The sequence below is a fragment of the Bubalus kerabau genome, chromosome 18 (genome assembly GCF_029407905.1).
Source record: "Bubalus kerabau isolate K-KA32 ecotype Philippines breed swamp buffalo chromosome 18, PCC_UOA_SB_1v2, whole genome shotgun sequence".
Taxonomy (NCBI): Eukaryota; Metazoa; Chordata; class Mammalia; order Artiodactyla; family Bovidae; genus Bubalus; species Bubalus kerabau.
The window spans coordinates 47254550-47272003 of record NC_073641.1 but is presented as its reverse complement, the minus strand read 5'-3'; the positions used below and the strand labels follow the sequence as shown (position 1 = coordinate 47272003).

The window sequence follows — 17454 nt, the reverse complement described above, 5'->3', positions numbered from 1 at the left end:
AAGCAATCTGAAATATATATATATTACACATGCTGGGCACTAAAGAATATATGGATTTGATTCAAATCATGCTTTTTTTTGTTTGTTTTTAATCTTGGACTGGGGTATTTTTGTTCATTTACATTTAAATCTACTTTAGAAAAAATATATTATTTATTGAAAAAGTGCTTGAGTCTATTCAGCAGTCAAATTCAGAAAAGTTGACAAAATTTGCAAACATTGATTTAAAAGAAAAATCACCCAATAGTTCTTTTGAAGAGAGGCACAGCAAATGTTTGGATCTGATAGTTGGATTCTGTCAGTTTTAGTAATTGTTTTCTTAGACCATCCTGAGATCACTGATATTAACTACATCCTGAGGTCTGGAAAGTGAATATTTGTCAGCTGCCCAATTTGTTCTGAAAATGTTAGCTCTCAAGAGAAATCTCCGTCTTTCAGACCTGTCTTTTTTCACATCAGCCTCTAACTGCCAGTGCCAAACTATGTATACATTCCTGAAAGTGAAAGTGAAAGTTGCTCAGTCGTGTCCAATTCTTTGTGACCCCAGAATTCTCCAGGCCAGAATATTGGAGTGGGTAGCCAACCATTCCCTTCTCCAGGAGTTCTTCCCAACCCAGGGATGGAACGGAGGTCTCCCACATTGCAAGCGGTTTCTTTACCAGCTGAGCCACCAGGGAAGCCAAAGAATACTGGAGTGGGTGGCCTATCCCTTCTCAAGCAGATCTTCCCAATCCAGGAATCCAGCTGAGGTCTTCTGTATTGCAGGTGATTCTTTACCAGTTGAGCTACCAGGTAAGCTGGTATATATTACTAAGAGACATCAAAGATCCTATATCTCCTAAATAGCTAGAAGGGAATATCAGAGAGTTTTTCTCTCAATCACACACACACGCACACACACATAGTTTGTAGTCAGTAAATTGTGAATACTGCATAGTATTTGCAACATTGCTTATCTGATTTCTTCTTAAAGTTTTCAACTTTTACAGAGTATCAGTTGTAGATCATTTTGTGAAATAATCGAAACACGCCTTTAATGTCTTTGTTCTGACACAGAGTAAGTTGCTTTTTTTTGAAATGCAGCTTATTCTATCTAACTCTTCTGTTACTCCATGTCTTTTATGAGCTTTTCCTCCTTCAAATCCCTCCCCCCTATTGCGATAACACTTACATAAAGATCTGAAAAGCTCACACATGACATGTATGTTAATATCTTACTAACTTCAGAGTAGTTCTTATTTTGTATCTGCTTTGCATGTTCCATCATCATATACGCTAGAGCATCATCATTTGCTTCCTGAACAATCTTAGCTTTTTTGACCGTAGATGTATGAGTTTATATCTAGACTCTCTATTCTGAAGCACATGTAGTAAAATTGGAGTGATACAGAAAAGATTAGCATGGCCCCTGTGCAAGAATGAGATGCAATTTGTGAAGCATTCCATAGTTTTAGGACTTCCTTGGTGGTTCAGATAGTAAAGAATCTGCCTGCAATGCAGGAGACCTGGGTTCAATCCCTGGATCAGGAAGATCCCCTGGAGAAGGGAATGGCAACCCACTCCAATATTTTTGCCTGGAGAATCCCATGGACAGAGGAGCCTGGTGGGCTACAGTCCATGGGGTCACAAATAGTTGGACACAGCTGAGCAACTAACACTTTCACTTTCCCTATTCTGTTTGTTTATCTTTATGCCAATATTACACTGTTTTAATTATAGTAGCTTTATAATTAGTCTTAAAATTGTATAGGGAATGCTCTCTTCCAAAATTGTTTAGCTATCTTAGATCATTTGCATTTATATATAAATTTTAGAATGTTTGATTATTTCTTCATAAAAAAAACTCCATTAAGTCTACAGAGGAACAATTAAGTCTCTATTTTAGTATTTTTTTCTAATTTATCTCAGTAATGCTTTATAATTTCTAATTCTCAGCACTTAACATATATTGGATCAAATATATCACAAAATATTCATGTTTGTTGATGCTACACTAAATGACATTTTTCAAATGTTCAGTTTCCAGTTTTTCCTTGCTAGAACACAGAAAGACAATGGACTTTCATATATTGATATTGTACTCTTTCCTTGCTAAACAAATTTGCAAGTTTTAATAGCTTTTTTAATAGGTTCCTTAAGATATTCAATGTACACAAACATATCAACTGTGAATGAAGACAGTTTTGCTTTTTTCTATCCAATTTGCATAGTCTTTATTTATTTTGCTTACCTAAGTCCACAACTAGTACTTTTAGATCATTATTTAATAGAATTAGTGAGAGTGGAAAAAACCTTGTGTCCAATCATAAAATCAATTTTATAATTTCACCAAAGCAACACTAGCTGTTGCTTTTCTAGTTTAGAAAGCTATTTTTCATTCCTAGTTTTTACTGTATAGGTCTATGATGCATTCTGAACCAATTTTCTGTTTGATTAAGGTAAAGATTGAGGTTATTTATTTGTTTCATATGGATATCTACTTGTTCCAAAAGAATTTGTTCTAAAAACATCCCTTTCTCCATTGGTATTTTTGCTGAAAATTAAGTAATCATTTATGAGCATATATATATCCTGATCTTCTGTTACATTAATCTATATTTCTATATTTACACCAGTAGCATACCAATGTGTTGAAGTAGATGTATGGTCACTCTCAAAATCAGGTGCATGTGTTCCAACATTGGTTTTCTCTTTGAAAATCATTTAGGCTTCTCCAGGCTTTCTATATTTTTACAAAATATTTAGAATTATTTGTCAATTGCTACAAAATAATAAATATTTTCTTCCATATTAATTTAGATTCTATTAAATGTTCTTTTTGATTTATTGATGATGCTATTTGGAAAAATACATTTAGTAAAAAATATTCTCATGACTTCTTATAATCATCATCATACTACACACAATATATATAACAAATAAAACATATACAACAAAACAAACTAGTTTTGTTGGTCATAGTCATTGATATGAAATATTGCGATTCATCAAATTACAATGAAGTGTTTCTTGAATATAGGTCAGATGATGACACAAAGGTTTGTTCAGGCTTCTGTGGTGTTCCAGTGGTTAAGATGCAGAGATTCTAATGCAAGAGGTAAAGGTTTCATCCCCTGTCAGGGAACTCCACATGCTGAATGGCACAACCAAAAATTTTTAAAAATTAAAAAATGAAACTATGGAGATAATTGAGGATACCCCCCACACCTTTGAAAAGATAAAATAAAATATCATTTTTAGAGGAATCTAATAAGGGAAGATGCATTCATATAAAATTAAGCAAAATATAAAAATTAGACGAGCAGAAGTAGTCATCACTTTCATAGAGAAAAAAAGCATATACAGATGAAAATAAATAAATAAAAGGAGCATGGAAATTGTCATTCTCACTATAATGTGGGAGAGGTAGGTGAGAGATATTGGTGAGAAACAATGGACCTCCTAGCTTACATAATCTCAGTTAACTTGTCCTAGCACAATAGTTTAAAAACTGTGTAAAATTCTGAAAGAGATGGGAATACAAGACCACCTGACCTGCCTCTTGAGAAATCTGTATGCAGGTCAGGAAGCAACAGTTAGCACTGGATATGGAGCAACAGACTGGTTCCAAATAGGAAAAGGAGTATGTCAAGGCTGTATATTGTCACCCTGCTTATTTAACATATATGTAGAGTACATCATGAGAAACACTGGACTGGAAGAAACACAGGCTGGAATCAAGATTGCTGGGAGAAATATCAATAACCTCAGATATGCAGATGACACCACCCTTATGGCAGAAAGTGAAGAGGAACTCAAAAGCCTCTTGATGAAAGTGAAAGTGGAGAGTGAAAAAGTTGGCTTAAAGCTCCACATTCAGAAAACGAAGATCATGGCATCCGGTCCCATCACTTTATGGGAAATGGATGGGGAAACAGTGGAAACAGTGTCAGACTTTATTTTCTTGGGCTCCAAAATCACTGCAGATGGTGACTGCAGCCATGAAATTAAAAGACGCTTACTCCTTGGAAGGAAAGTCATGACCAATCTAGATAGCATATTCAAAAGCAAAGACATTACTTTGCCAACAAAGGTCTGTCTAGTTAAGGCTATGGTTTTTCCTGTGGTCATGTATGGATGTTAGAGTTGGACTGTGAAGAAGGCTGAGCACTGAAGTATTGATGCTTTTGAACTGTGGTGTTGGAGAAGAGTCTTGAGAGTCCCTTGGACTGCAAGGAGATCCAACCAGTCCATTCTAGAGGAGATCAGCCCTGGGATTTCTTTGGAAGGAATGATGCTAAAGCTGAAACTCCAGTACTTTGGCCACCTCACATGAAGAGTTGACTCATTGGAAAAGACTCTGATGCTGGGAGGGATTGGGGGCAGGCAGAGAAGGGGACGACAGAGGATGAGATGGCTGGATGGCATCACTGACTCAATGGACGTGAGTCTGAGTGAACTCCGGGAGTTGGTGATGGACAGGGAGGCCTGGCATGCTGTGATTCATGGGGTCGAAAAGAGTTGGACACAACTGAGAGACTGAAGTGAACTGAACTGAACTCAAACTTATAGCCTTCAGATACAGTTGAAAATTCATTTGGTGGGAAAATGGATAAATTGACTTCTCAATTAATGAAATTACTGTAACAATTCCTTTATAGATACTTAGATTTAATATATCCTAGCATTTTTGCCTGTTTGGTACTTCTTATAACTTTTAATTTATCCAGTATTCATACATGAAAATTGAGTCAGAAAACACTCATACTTATTAGAGGTAACACACATATCATTCCAAATTTTATTCTATGGGTAGGTTTGAAATTTTACTTTTGTTATTTTTCCTTTCTTTTGGCATTGTAATTTGACTTAACTCATTAATAAAATGTTTTAAACTTAACTACACTTCCTATATTCTCTTAATTTTTCTTTACGGTTTATTTGATACATTTTTTTCAAAAACTTAGCAATGGTTTAAATGATCAAATGTGACATTCATTCTTGTTAAACACATTTGGGAATTAAAAATGACTGTGCTCATTGACTCCTCTTTTCTGTTAGCAGCTGGTATAAGAATCAGTTTCTGCCTAAATGCAGCTTGAAACTGGGATATGTGAATAACCAAAAGAAGAAATATGAATTAGCAAAGATCATTAACTAGCTTTGATGGAGTGTTCTGTTTCAGTCAGAGTAAGACTAAATTAGTTTGTCATCCTTATAAACCTGGAGGAGGAAATGGCAACCCTCCCCAGTATTCTTACCTGGGAAATCCCATGGACACAGGAGCCTGGCAGGGTCCTTTGGGGTCACGAAGAGTCAGACATGAATAAACAGCTGAGTGTGCATACATGCATCCTGTAACAGTAAAGAAGTTAATCGTTATCATGTTAGATTATTCCACTTATATTCAATTATTTTATTATATTCTATTTATATTAGATTATTCTTTTTATATTAGTTGTTCTATTTACACTAAGTAAGCTATTCTGTTTATATTATCCATGCTAGTTGGTAATCCCTGAACATTGTCAGGTTCACTTCTTTCCTTATTATATTTCAAAATTGCCTAGGACTTCCCAGGTGGTACTAGTGGTAAAGAACCCATCTACCAGGGCAGGAGACATAAGAGACTCTGGTTAGATTTCTGGGTCAGAAAGATCCACTGGAGGATGAATTGGCAACCCACACCAGTGTTTTTCCCTGGAGAATCCTATGGACAGAGGAGTCTGACAGGCTAAGTCCATGGAATCTCAAAGAGTCAGACATGACTGAAGCAACTTAGCACTGCACACAGAGTTCAGATTGAGCTGCCCCTCCCTAGCTTTTCATCCAGAAAAGACCACAGACCTCATTGATCCTAGATCTTTTACCCCAAAGTCTATAAAGTCTTTTTTTTTTAAACTTCCTGACTTACTGGTTAAAAGATGTATTAATTGAGTTAGCTATGCTAGAAGCTTCCCTTCTAGCTCAGTCGGTAAAGAGTCTGCCTGCAATGCAGGAGACCCAGGTTCAATTCCTGGGTAGGGAAGATCCCCTGGAAAAGGATATGGCAACCCACTCCAGTATTCTTGCCAGGAGAATCCCATGGATGGAGGAGCCTGGTGGGCTGCAGTCTGTGGGGTCAAAAGAGTCGGACATGACTAAGCACACACAGCATGCTAGAAGCAGAACTGTGGCTTAGAACATGGTTTTGATTCTGCAGTTTAACTCTAAGATGCTGGGAGCAGGAGGGTATAAGTATTCTCCACAATGCCCCACAATTTCTTTGCTTTCCAGAAGTAACTGGAGAGTCGATCTCCCATTGGACCCGGTGCCACATAAAGGCAGTTTAATAGCTCAAACAGGTGTCTTTGAAACCTCTAACCTTGCCAAAGAACTTGATAGAAACCGGTCTGAAGCCTTATCATAGACACATAGGTGTCAAACTGCTGACTATGCACAGTACAGATATTCTCTTGAAGGAGAGATCATTTTTAATGATCTTCTGTTAAAACATTAACAAGAAAGTGCCTCCAATAGACATGTCTCCTTAAATTCAGCATAAAAGAACATCCTTTATTGCCCCTTTTCATTGGTATTGATACATGAACTTCAATATCATGTAAGGTTGTCTTTAAGTAGGCATGAACTTTTCACTGTTTCATATATTTCTCATTAAAACACTCTTCTCTTTGCATTCATTCTAACATTAGGATAGTTCTTTTAAACTTAAGTATACATGTTGCTGAACATGGTGTTAAAAAGCTAGTTTATATACAAACTAGAGCAGCAAGATTATCAGTCACATGTGTCTTTTCTGTATGTGAAAAATAACAAATTGTACACTAAACACTCTTTTATTCCTGGTATGTGAATGTACTGAACAACTCTGTATTTTGCTGCTCATTGTTTTATCCATTCTCGTGAATGGGTAGGGTTGAAATACAATTTATGTACAGCTATACTTTATTACTTGTTCACCATTATGAGATTAAAAGACCAATATATTTCTAAAGGTCATAACCGACAGGTTATTTGCAATATTTTTATAGCTCTACAAGGAGAAAAATTAATTTGCTGCATCTGTTCATACTAGAAAAACTGTTTTTGGAAAATGTAATTGTAAAAGTCTCTTCTGTAGTAAAGACTCATAATTCTACTGTTTTGGATGTGGCCTATAGTCTCAACAATATTGTGAGAGTTGGGAAGTAAGTGGGAGTAAAGGCACCAATTCTATGCCTCAGATTATCATTAGGATATGAAATGTTTAAACAGTTTCTACTCTGCCCTCAATTTTATCTTATCTACCTGTCCCATCAATGCTGTGGTTTAGCTTTGGTTTCTCAGAAAGCAGAATATGAGGCAAATCTCACATATCACATATTCATTTTTATTGGAGGAATAGCAATTAAACAAAATCAAAATGCTGATTCACTATATTAATGATATTATATTCACTAGACCAGGGAAACAGTAAGTCACATGTAGTCTTACCTACTAAGATACAGGCAAACTAGAGGGTGAGGGATAAAGTTGAAAATATTCATCGATCTGAAGTTATTTATGATGCTTATGTGAGTCTAGTGCTCTGTGACATTGGAGGAAATTCTCCTAATTTAGAATACTTATTATATATCAAACTTTCAGTTAATAAAAATGAGATGTGTCTTTTAGTGAACCGCTTAAATTTCAGAAGACTTGTGGATACTGTTCCAGTGTTTTTATATGGTATTTTAGAAGGATAGTTGATTTGAATGAAGCATAAAGAGAGTGCTACATCATAATGCAGACTACTATTTGGGCATATAATCCAGCAGATCTGATGGTAATAAATGTAACTAAGGAAGATAATGATTCTACATGGAGTCATAAAGGATTCCCTACAACCAAAGGTTTGTATAGATATAGGTAGAAAGGAGGAGGCCTGGTTGAAATTTTGGTATGGTCTATTGCCACTATGGAAAATGGATTGCTAGCTCACTACAGTGCCTCCCCTGTTTTCTCTGGGCTGACTCTGAAGGGGTTTGGTGATGGGGAATTCTCCTAATAGACAAAGATCAAGCAATACACTTAGTTATCCAATATGTATGTCTAAGGTGTGGAAATACTCTAAATTTTGTGCTGTGGTGGAGAACTCTGTTATGAGGTCAATGGCCAGAAAAGAATAATGTTAGAAGTTTAGAACAGAAGAGTTCTGGGGAAAATACATATGGCTTATACAGAACTCCTTAGTAAGGGCTCCTTATTCTTAGTAAGAATAAATCATGATTAGTGGCCCTACCATGAGAAAGAGGAAGCCATGCAGATGGAAGGCTATTCTTGCTGGTTCAAACAGTCAGCATCACGATAGAGAAAGATATGCTCTTCCAGTCTAAGTATTCTGAATATTAAATTTTCTCTGGATATAGACTGGGGCTCTCATGTTCCCAATTTATACTTTTTTAGAGAGCTAAGTAAACTATTTCTATATACTGAAGACACCCAAATTCAGTATTTAGTATCATTGAAAAAGAGGCAGTTTTTTTCATAAAAGATAGTGATAGAACAGACGAGGATGTAGGAGGACTGTGGGGAAAAAAAGTACCAACTTGGAGGCCAGTCAAGAGTATTTTCAGTTCAGTTCAGTTCAGTTCAGTCGCTCAACCATGTCCGACTCTGAAACCCCATGAATCGCATCAGGCCAGGCCTCCCTGTCTATCACCAACACCCGGAGTTCACTCAAACTCATGTCCATCGAGTCGGTATTTTAAAATGATGTATTTTAAAAAGGAAAAAGAGATCAACTATACTGAATGTTGTTGCTAGATCAAATAAAATTAGATGTCAGATCTTAACAGAGCAATATCATTTGAGTGTTAAGAGCTAAGCACACACAGAGATTGATTGAATTGTGGGTAGTGTGCAGGTGAAGACATCCTAAGTCTACTAAGGATCTTTAAAAGTAATTTTCCATTTTATAGTAACTTTTTTTATATTTTGCACATTGACATCATGCATAATTCTGCCATATCTTAAATAATGACTGCTTTACTAAAATCATTTACTCTTTTATCACTCGTTACTTCATCCTTACTTACTTGATGACTTTTGATCTAAAAAAGTTTAAGTGTATATATCATGAGTCTTGACCCATTGCCATTTTCCTACTCTAATAATATCTCTACTTTCTTATCCAGTCACTATAGATCCACTTACTAATCAATAAAAAATATAAGTAACTAATTGAATAGCATGTGTATCACTTTAGTTATTATTATGTCTCTAACTTAGCAATCTTATAGGAATATAAATTATTTTTACTCTAATTTTACAGATTAATGATCAGAAACTCAAAGTCACAAAATAAATAAGTGGTAGAAGTGGGTTTCAAACCCATTCCTTCTAATTAAATACTTTTTTAAATCACAGCTCTTTATGAAGCCATTATCAATCATTTAAACTACTCTGCCATTCAAAGTCCTCATACCGTAAAGCTTCCCATGAATTAGCTATTGCAAGCTGTCATCAACATACAGTCACCTCTATGTCACTGCTATCATCTTTTTCAGCTACTGACTTTACCTTGTACTTCATTAAAATTATCAAAATCAGAAGACACAAGATAGACATTCTTTTTTTGAAAATCTCATTGTATATTTTGTTAAAAAAATGCAACTTCCTTTGAGTACATGCTTGATTTCCCGCAGTTCCAAAGGCTGGCTGCTCTTTTCTTTTGCAAGGTTGTACCTGTCTCTACATTGGATTCTATCTTCTCCCATCTGTTTCAGTATTGAAATATCACTCTATGCTTAGGTCTTTCTCACTTGTGCAGTTTTAGTTTTTGTTTTGTTGTGTTTTTTTTTTTTTTCTGTTGCTCTTTCTTCTGCATGTATAAAAATATATTTGGCAAAACTAATACAATTATGTAAAGTTTAAAAATAAAATAAAATTAAAAAAAAATACTTAAATATTTCCCATAGTGTTTTAAAAATAAAAACAACAACAAGAGAATTCTCAAGCCTCCTGTGACTATTTTTTTTTTTTAAGTAAAGGAATTATCTAAAGCTGCTGAGTAAATGTAGATGCTGGGAGAAAGACAAACTAACACTTTATATCAATCAGAATGGCTAGGTTGAAAATATTTTCTTTTGTTTCTATTAAGACTCTGGAGAGATACTAAATAGTCATATCTTTAATTTTTGACTTTGTATTTCCTTAACTCTAGGAATAATGTAAATTTAAAACCCAAATCCTATAAAATAGCAGAATTATGGTATATGACTTTTCACGAAGTTTGCCTTACATTCTTCATCTACCATTTTAGAAGATTTCTGTCATGTAAACAAATGCACTTTTTATTTCTTGCTATTTTTTTCATGAAGGTATATTCCTTTCAAAGTCTCAGATTTATCCAGTATATTGATTCCAGTGGACCATCTTGTGTCAGCACAAAATATTGTCTCATATTGTAACTAAGATTATTCCAATCTTGGGATCTGGTATAAATTTACCATCACATGCCTTCAGGGCAGCCATGGTTTCAGATGTTTACCTGTCTGACATTCCACTTATTTTCACTCTTGGCCTCCTACCTTCTAATTTGGAACTAGAAATGTTAGCAGTTGGATTTGAGTCTGAGCTGAATGCATCTGCACATCATCCAGACTGAGAACACATCTGAAGGTCAAATTGCTGCATGAGAATATGCAGAATGAGGAGAAACTATAAACTAGAAGGAAAAAAAAACTATAGGTATGCTCACATTTAAGATGCAAATGGAGAAAAAAATCACAAAATATAAAAAGAAATTAAAAGTAGAAAGCTTTTTCAAGATGTTTGTTGATGAAGAAAAGGAGAGAAATAATATGGTAATTCATGTGAGGTTTGCTAATAAGCAGGATTTTTGTTAATTTGATGAGACTTAAACATGAACAAATGCCAATGAGGAGGACTCTATTTGAAGGCGAGATGGTCTCTGAAATACTGCAATATTCATGAGAAGACACTGCAGACAGCTGTATTTTTGTGAGAACTTTTATCTATATATGGAGGGAGAAATAGTCCAAGATTAAGTCGTTGGAAAATGTCTATTTTCAAGGATTGATATTAATAGTTCCTGTACTGTGTGCATGGGCTAAGTCATGTCCCACTCTTTGCCATGCCCAGGACTGTAGTCCACCAAGCTCCTCTGTCCGTTGTATTTTCTAGGCAAGAATACTGGACTGGGTAGCTATTTCCTCCTCCAGGGGATCTTCCCAACCCAGGGATCAAACCTGCATCTCCTCCATTGGCAGGCAGATTCTTTACCAGTGACTGTATGCATTATATGATTGATATTTTACAACATTTTATGTGTGGCACAATATGGATCATTGACCCAAAAAATTGGGTCAATTTCAACATAAATTTTTATTGGTCCTACCAGTTCAAAGAGATCATATTACTCATCACTACTCCACTAAGGGAAGCCATTGTCAAAACTTGAGTATCTAAAGATTTATTTGACAATATTCCTCTCTTTTAGATTACAAGTGCATTAATTCTCTTATAACCCAACCTTGCTCTCCTCCAAAAAAATACCAAGATTACCCCAACCAATTAATTGATACATTTTTCAGTTTCTTCTCTTTTTCTCCTTCTTTTGTTCTCTTTAATTCCCAAAAGTGTGCCATCTTCTATGGGTAAAAAATTTGCTGATACCAACCATTTACTACTGGCAACTACTCATGCATTCCAAAAGCTTCATGCTTAAGACATGGTATTTCATTTTGAATTGCATTTAATATGCCATTATTGTTAAATAAAGTTGACATTTTTCAACCCTTGTTTTCTTTGGACTCGGACATTTTTTCCTATCTATAGCACGACATTTTCATAGTTGTACTTTCATGGCCGTCCATATTACTCAGTTTTATGCTCTGGATCCTCTTCTTCTAACTGTATACAAATGCTGAGGTTGCTTGTTTAATCTTGAGATATCTCTTCTTGAGAGAGTCACACATTCCCAGATATTTAAGTGTGATGATAGTGATTACAATGATAGCTAACATTTGTGAATATGTATAAAACTCTAGACATATGCCAAGTGACTTGCATATAATATTTCATTGAATTTCCACAATGATCCTCTGAGATAAATGCCAAGAGGTGTTATTTTTAAAAATCTTCGTTTGCAAGTGAAGAAACTAAGGTAAAATCAGTTTGTTAGGAAAACAAAATGATCAAGGTTTTAAACCCTATTAAATACCTTTGCTTGTCTATAAGCCCATTTTACTCACATGCTTCCTTTATAGCCTAGACATTTTATTTATTTATTTATTTTTACTTGATAATATCTAGTCGATAACTGGACAGCTCCACTCAAATTTTACATGTCCAAACTTAACTTTTGGTATTATTCCATCAAATTCTCTCTTCTTCCTGAATCTCTATGTAAATAGGATTTACTTTCATTATTTTAGTTAGCATATAAGACACCTTGGCACCTCTTCTCACCTCTCATGAAGCATGGAAAATTCTTCATTCTATCCCCTACTTTACTTTCTCTATTTCTACTGTCACCTCCTTCCAGCTGCCACCATCTTTCTGTTAACTGTTGAAATGACCCTTAATCTGTTGAGCTGAATTCTTCCCTTTCCTTTTTTTTTTTTTTCAATCTAATATTTACATGCAAAGGAAACAATTACAGAAACAAGAACTCATCCTACTGTTATCCCATGTAAGATATTTCCACAAATTATCTTTTCTATTTAATAGAATCCTAAATGAAGAATAATTTCAGGATTTTTCTTGATATGATCCCTTCCTACTCGTTTAAGATCACTTCATAGCATTCTCTTCCTCTGTTTATATTCGTGCTGAAATTTCTTTTTTAGGAACACACTAACTACCTCAGGCCTGGGCTCTAGAAAAGTTTTCATCTATTAGGAAAGTCTTCTTTGCTTGGTTCCAAATGCACCTCACCTTATTTTGGTTATAAGTTGTGTTATACCTCTGTGTGGTATAGTTTCCTGGGATATTTTGACTCTATTATGAACAGAGTAGGAAATTTGCCATGTGTTAAAGACACAACTTGTTTCAATCCAGTCCTAGAAAATGTGCATATTTCCATGTTTTATGCAAAATAGGGAGGAAATACAAGCCTTGTTGTTCAGTTGCTAAATTGTGTCCAACTTTTTGAGATCCCATGGACTGCAGTGTGCCAGGCTTTCCTACCTTTCATTATCTCCCAAAGTTTGCTCAGATTCATGTCCATTGGGTCAGTGATGCTATCTAACCATCTCATCTTTTGCAACCCTCTTCTCCTTTTGCCTTTAATCTTCCCCAGCATCAGGGGTCTTTTCCAAAGAGTCAGCTCTTTTCATCAGGTGGCCAAAGTATCAGAGCTTCAGCTTCAGCATCAGTCCTTCCAATGAATATTCAGAGTTGATTTCTTTTAGGATTGACTGGTTTGATCCCCTTGCATTCCAAAGGACTCTTTAGAGTCTCCTCCAGCACCACAATTTGAATGCATCACTTCTGCGGTGCTGAGGCTTCTTTATGGTCCAGCTCTCACATCCATACATGACTACTGGAAAAATCATAGCTTTGACTATATGGATCTTTGTCAGCAAAGAGATACATGGCTGCATGCATGCATGCATACTAAGTCACTTAAGTCATGTCCAACTCTGTGTGATCCTATGGACTGTAACCTGCCAGGTTCTTCTGTCCATGGAATTCTCCAGCCAAGAATACTAGAGTGGGTTGCCATGCTCTCCTCCAGGGGATCTTCCTGACCCAAGGATCAAACCTGTGTCTCTTGAGTCTCCTGCATTGGCAGTCTGGTTCTTTACCACTAGTGCCACCTGGTAAGTCTGGATACATGGCTAGCCTAAGGTAAATTGGACTGAACAGTTACCAAATAAGCTGGCAGAAAGAAAGCCAGAAACTGGTATCCCCCATTCTTTGTGGGGAGACTGCATTCTTCTCTCAACCACTTGTTTTTGTAAATATTAATGACACATTTTTTTTTCCTACCCTTCTCTTCTTCCTTTCCCTCCTCTCTCTTCTCCATTTATTGTTATTTTCCATTTGAGTTAATTTCTTTTAAAAGTTCATAATATTTTTCTTCAATATACATAGGAGAACTTTGAAATTAATCGAGAAAGAATTTAGAAACATTGAAATAGCTCCCATCACTCATATAGGAAATATAAATATACAGAATTTATCTGATATCAGTGGATTATTAATGTTTTATATGAAAATTTTAAAGATAATTCTCCCCAGGTCCTTTTCTATCTGTCTCCAATTTAAACAGAGGTGTGAATGTATGAAAATTTCTCTTTAGCTCTGATATTAGTTCTATTTCATTCACATTTTTGTTTTTCAATGCTCAGCACTTCCTAAATCATTATTATTAAATTTCATTTCATGTAAAATAATATAGAACAATGATAATTTTATTTCTTTTATTTTATTTTAACTTTGCCATCACATCTACTCATACACTGCAAGAACTCCCCCATTTGACCCATGATGCTAAAACATATATTATTCTAAAGTCTTAATGGGAAAATGCATCATTAAAACACTTTATTACTGTTACGCAAAATTGTTGTAAGAAGGACCTTATAGAAAATGCCATTCTACATAGCGTTAAAGCTGAATTAAACAGCATTTTGATAGGAAAAGAAAAGGAAAAATATTTCCTTAAGATGTTGTCATTCCCTTCAACCTGCTCTAGTTATCAGTGGGGAGAGTTATCTACTGTCCAACATGAACCTTTACACTCTTTCTACACCAGCTCTTCAAATGAGAGTATAGTACTAGAGGCTTAGGATACTAAGTTTGTTATTGTTTATTCATTTTAGTCGTATCTTCATTTGTGACCCCATCGACTGTAGCCCACCAGGCTCCTCTGTCCTTGGGAGTCCCCGGGCAAGGATACTGGGTGGGTTGCCATTTCCTTCTCCAGGAAACCTTCCCAACCCAGGGATTGAACCTTCATCTCCTGCATTGGCAGGCAAGTTCTTTACCACTTAGCCACCCCAGAAGCCCATTAGTAAGTTTACTGAAGGAGAATACATTTATATGCAAATCTATCTCTTTTTCCCCTCTCCCATTACATTAAAGAAAATCTTACTAAAAGGGTAAGCAGAATTCTGATTTTTGAGCATTAAACTTGATATATTGATCTATATTTAAAAAGAGAGTTTAAATGATTCAAAATTTGCATATTTTTATACAGGATACCTACCCTCACCCCACCTTTGGCACTCAAAGTGACAGTTAAGAATAGTGGTGGAGAGTAAGTGCTTGGAATGCAGTTAAATGCAGCATAAGTGGATCCTTTTAAAGGATAACAGTTTTAATGGTTACTTAACCTGCCTGTGACTCCATTTCTCCTACAGAAAAATAGGGATAATATTTATCATTCATAAAACTTTTTTAATACATCACCCCATTAGTCTCCTATCCCTTTGTATGACCCTGAGAGAGAAAAGCTCTAGATAAAATACAGAGGCTATAATGTTGGCACTCAATTTTAAATATAGAAACTGATCTACCCAAGGCTTGAGCTATTGCTATTTAAAGCTGTTACAGGAGTTGCAATCTTTTACACCAAGCTGAAACTAAATAACCTGGACTTTTGCCTCACTAAGTTACTTAAAAATATAATACATTAGTACATAAGAACACACCAAAGCAATCAATATTTTATGAAATTGCTGGACTGTGATATGGCTTTTGAATAGTATTAGTGCTAAATGCATTAACTTTAATGAGGAACTCTGAAATGGTCTCTTAATAACCTTATTGGGATATGACTACTTTTAAATGGCTTTTACTTTGTCCTTGGAATTCATATGATGCATGTGACAGAGGCTTGTTCAGTGTTAACAGAGGATTAGATGAAGGAAATTAATTAAAGCTTCCTTGCAAAGCTTTCCCCTTGAGCTATTCAGTACGCTGAAGTGGTATGACAGGGTACCATCCTTTCTCTAAATCTACTCATTAAATAACTCAATTGGGTTTAAACACACATCCTTTTTAAAAAAAATTAGACCATAATTTTTCTCCTTGTCTTTTTAACCTGACCCCTTCGAGCCACTGCCACCTCTGTGATTTGTAATTACCTTTTAGCTTCTAATAATAAGACAGCTGCAAAGTGTGTCCATGTGTTTCAGAGTCCACCAATTCACTTCTTAAGAGCTGTCTTCAACTGAGATGACAAATTTAAATAGGTTAGGGACATTTGTTTAACTAATCCCCTGGACAAATAAGTATCTAGAATGATTTCCTAGAACTGAAACCAGAGCTTTTAGTTATATTATGAAATATCAGATAAAACACAAGTATACATTTTTTTAAACACTGTTCATGTCATACTTGAATAATTGTAATACTCATTACTTTCCAATTTTATGTTTTATAAATGAATTATTTTATAAATGAATTATTTTGGTTTTAAATTTTGCACATTGTGATTTGCTCTGTTTTAAAAATATTATTGTTATAAGTGTGTTAATTCTTAACTATAAATGTTAAAAACAATTACTTATAGTACAAAATAAAAATAATATTCATAAGGAAAACTTACTTTGCCTTCTTGGAAAAAAGAGAACATTTAGCTATAGCAATGACATGTGAAAAGCATATTAGAATATAATACATCTTTTAAGCTGAATCAAATTTTATGTTCTCAGTAAACAAATACAAAATCCAGAGTTCCTTACTTTATAATCTCAGTCAAATAAAAAGCTCAAGCACTGAAGTGGTACGATTCCTCCTCTTTTGATGTCAGGAATGAAAATATAAAACTATCCCTTTAAAATTAAGGTTAGACTGTGCAGTCTTTTTTCTTTTTTTCCATCAGGGTATTATTTTTCTACACTGATTTTGATGAGGAAAGCTAACCTGGGTAAAGGTACATCACTTTTGTTTAAAATGATTATTTAGGAAATCAGAAGTAGATCCTCAGTAGCAGGTTTGAATTAATAACATTCTGGTAAAACATAAATAAAACATGTTCACACAGATAAATATAATGGCAATTTTTAAATATTGACATTGTAATTAAACATGCACATGTGTGCACAAGGGTGTATGAGCACATTCACATACACACAAGCAGTGTTTATCTAAACTGTTATATTTTGTAGATTGTATTGTGGTAATAATTCTAAGGAAAGACCAATTTTATTATTCCTCATTAAATTGGACTATATCATCTGAAATTAAAAGAAAATAAAGCTGATCACACTGACAAATTTTACCTGTATTAAAACACTGATGTATGGATGTCAAAGTTGGACTGTGAAGAAAGCTGAGTGCTGAAGAATTGATGCTTTTGAACTGTGGTGTTGGAGAAGACTCTTGAGAGTCCTTTGGACTGCAAGGAGATCCAACCAGTCCATTCTGAAGGAGATCAGTCCTGGGTGTTCTTTGGAAGGACTGATGCTAAAGCTGAAACTCCAGTACTTTGACCACCTCATGCGAAGAGTTGACTCATTGGTAAAGACTCTGATGCTG

General features: G+C 35.1%; 2 non-coding genes across 2 annotated transcripts; both read left to right on the top strand.

The window, feature by feature from the left end:
• Positions 1-1348: 1348 nt before the first annotated feature.
• LOC129633495 (U6 spliceosomal RNA) lies at positions 1349-1452 on the top strand. Its single transcript, XR_008705079.1, has one exon. It is a non-coding gene; the product is annotated as a U6 spliceosomal RNA (small nuclear RNA).
• A 4483-nt stretch (positions 1453-5935) lies between these two features.
• On the top strand, positions 5936-6007 carry TRNAC-GCA (transfer RNA cysteine (anticodon GCA)). Its single transcript has one exon. It is a non-coding gene; the product is annotated as a tRNA-Cys (tRNA).
• Positions 6008-17454: the final 11447 nt, after the last annotated feature.